At 46.3% G+C, this 3,494-nt stretch overlaps 1 pseudogene; it reads left to right on the top strand.

The window, feature by feature from the left end:
• The first annotated feature begins 719 nt into the window (after window positions 1–719).
• LOC126459551 (5S ribosomal RNA) lies at window positions 720–836 on the top strand (annotated as a pseudogene).
• Window positions 837–3,494: the final 2,658 nt, after the last annotated feature.

Below are 3,494 nucleotides of genomic sequence, written 5' to 3' on the forward strand. Positions count from 1 at the left end.
CACAAATTTTGAGAATATATAAGCACATACGATTTATTGTATGAATGCAAGGCCAAGTCTCATGGGGGTATTAGAACAGACAAATAATAAAGAGACTACACTGAATTATGTTGTAAATGCAAGCGATGTTACAGTGTTTAGCAGAGAAACAGAATTACCTGCAAAAAAGGATTTACCTCGTAAACAAAATAGGCGAAACCTAAGACATGACTACATTCACAAAGAAAACTGGCTTTTTAGGAAGGGACACCATTCGGACAAAACTAGTGTTGAAAAATGCAGTAACAGGACTAGTCAGTCCCTTAATTGCCTGATGCGATGTATGAGTAAGACAAAGTCGTACCGAAGGAGTAGCAAAATTTGAAACAAAAAACGAAACAATCAAAAAATACTTCCGTAAGAAGACACAAAAATAACGATTTAATTTTTAAAATGTAATAGACGTCCCCGCACTATTCTGCAGAAACAGTACGTCGTACGTCATTTAACAACGATAAGCAAGTAAGATTCCGCTAGCTGAAATAAGATTTCTTAAAGCTGTGTAAGGGCGCACTAAATCTGAGAGCTTAAGAAACAGTGACGCTAGGGAGAAATCAAACGTGTTTAATGTAAGAAACAAAACTGAAAGCAAGCGTATAAAATGAAGTGAATGTCTCTACAGAGCACGGCGCCAGACAGTTTTCAAAGTCAGAAATTATGATCCTCTAGCCTGAAGGTTAGGCAACGGCCTTGCCACAGTGGATACACCGGTTCCCGTGAGATCACCGAAGCTAAGCGCTGTCGGGCGTGGCCGGCACTTGGATGGGTGACCATCCAGGCGCCATGCGCTGTTGCCATTTTTCGGGGTGCACTCAGCCTCAGCCTCGTGATGCCAATTGAGGAGCTGCTCGACCGAATAGTAGCGGCTCCGGTCAAAGAAAACCATCATAACGACTCGGAGAGCGGTGTGCTGACCACACGCCCCTCCTATCCGCATCCTCAACTGAGGTTGACACGGCGGTCGGATGGTCCCGGTGGGCCACTTGTGGCCTGAAGACGGAGTGCTTTTTTTTTTTTTTTTTTTTTTTTTTTTTTTGGCATGAAAATTGGTGTCGCACCAGGTAAAGGCCCAATACTTAAAGAGCAGAAGAGAGGAATGATTTGTTTGCTGCATTTGAGGAAGGAGGAATGCAGAACGAGATATTATGCCAACAACGCACCATCATACGACACAGCAGTTAGTGCCCCGACGCTTCCATCGTGATCGAACGGGGCCGGAAAGACGAAGAACGAAGTGGCAGACCACATCCGTGTGAAGAACCGGGGATGTAAAGAGCACGGAGAACAGCGTGTGACAACCTAGACGAGGAGATGTGTACAGACGAAGTGACTTTCAACTGGTGAGCAACTGACCGCCCAGATGAACCCACAGTGTCTCCTCAACAGTTCAGCGAACGTTGTTGCATATGGGGCTTCGCTACGGGTGGCTGGTACATTCACCTACGCCGACTTCTGTTAATCAACGACGAAGGCTGGAATGTGCGCGCCAGTACCAAATCCGGACGTTCACTGAGTGGTGACAATTGGCTTTTTCAGATAAATAACATTTCATTCTGCACTGGACAGACGGCCGTCGGCATGTACGGCGTGAAACGTCTGAAAACGAACACCCTGCAGCTATCGTCGGAAGGCCCCAAGCTGGAGGCGGCAGCATTATGGCTTGGAGAACAATTTTGCACATTTCCTCGATGCTCTAGTCATTCTGGAAGGAACAATGGAACAACATAAATATGTATCGAACTCTGGGATCGTGTCCATCGCTACATGGACTTCGTTTTTCTTCAGCATGATGGCGTGCACCATCAGGGCTATGCAACGTGTCACACAGCTCGCAGTGTACATCCTTGGTTGGAAGAGCTTCGGGATGAGTTTACCGTGCTCCCCTAGGCACCAAACTCCAAGTATTTACGTCACAGATTCAGGATTGGAGCACGTCGTTAAGAGTTGCTGGCGCTATGGATCCTCAACCGAGGAACCTGGCGCAGCTGGCCACAGGACTGGGTCGGCGTGGCTTCACATCCATGTCGGTATCTTCCAGGTTCACACTGACACTCTTCCTGCACGTCTTGCTGCGGCCCCCGATTCAAGAGGCGGTTATTCAGGCTTTTGATAGGTGGTGACGTTTATGTGACTGGAGAGTGTAAAAGGAGGCGCACAGTATTGTGTTGTCAGAAGAGGGCAGTGACGGCAGAGTGAGTCGGTGAGGAGGTCTCAATGGCTTGGAAAGTGGACTAGTCATCGGATGTCACTGGACTAACAAATCCGTAAGGGATATTTCAAGCCCTTCAATGCGGCCCAGACTAAGTGTTGGCGATATGACTGAAGTCGAAATTTGAAGGGAGAACGACTTAAAAATCTCATGTTTATCATCTGTTAGATGACAAACACTCGACGCATGAATGCACGCATGTCCAGAGGGACAGACATTGTCACTGACGATTACAGCTGTCGTAAACGTTACGAAATAGATGCGCATTCTTCATTGTGGTGAAGAAACTCGCTGTACACTGTGGCAGTGCTGTGGAAGGGTTTGGGTTTGGAGAATGCGTGGAGGAAGTTACCAGCACGTCACGTGCAGTACCGTCAGCGAAGTACACGGGAGATGATGTTGCTGTATAGAGGTATGTCTCGCGGTGAGGACGTGGTCCCCTTATAGCGCTTAAGAAAACGCAAAATGCGGGACACATTTTACAGCACTGCGTACTGCGTACAGTAGAGGAACGGTAGAGAGACGGTGATTGTATCAGCAGGACAGTGCAACCTGTCATAAAGAAACACCTGTGAGGTATTGTTGGTGAACAATAAAGTCATGAAATGGACAGGCCTCTTCAGATTCCCAACCTGGACCCAATGGAACACTTTCGGGATGAGTCAGAACGTCGACTTGGCTCCAGAAGCAAGCGACCACCGTCACTACCTTTTTATGGTTTCGGCTCTTGAGTAGGAATGGGCTGCCACTCTTCTTCAGACTTCATAGCGAAAGTGTTCTCAGTAGAGTTCAGTCTGTCGTATAGGTCAAGTGCGAGCGCGCATATTACAAACGCCTTCTAACAGAAGTCTGGACGCTTTTAACTAGATTGTGTATCTGCGCAACAGTAACGACAGACTCGACTGAACGGCCACAGATGGTGAAATAATAATCGAGAATATTTATTAATGACTTGATAGAAGAAGAAATAAAATTCGACTTGGGAGACATAGGAAATACAGTAGTAGACTTGAACAGAACTTTGGAAAACATGGAATCAAGACCTGCGGAACCGGTTGATAAAATTTCGATGGAAATTTTGAAACCATTAGGAGAAACGGCAACTCTTCAAGCTGGTCTGCAGAATCTATGAGTGTCGAGATATGACATCAGATTTTTGGAAAAATATCTTCCACACAAACCCGAAGACAATGACTGCAAATAAGAGCGAGAAGTCTTATACAATCAGTGTAACAACTCATGCTCC

Source organism: Schistocerca serialis, chromosome 2, assembly GCF_023864345.2.
Source record: "Schistocerca serialis cubense isolate TAMUIC-IGC-003099 chromosome 2, iqSchSeri2.2, whole genome shotgun sequence".
Taxonomy (NCBI): domain Eukaryota; kingdom Metazoa; phylum Arthropoda; class Insecta; order Orthoptera; family Acrididae; genus Schistocerca; species Schistocerca serialis.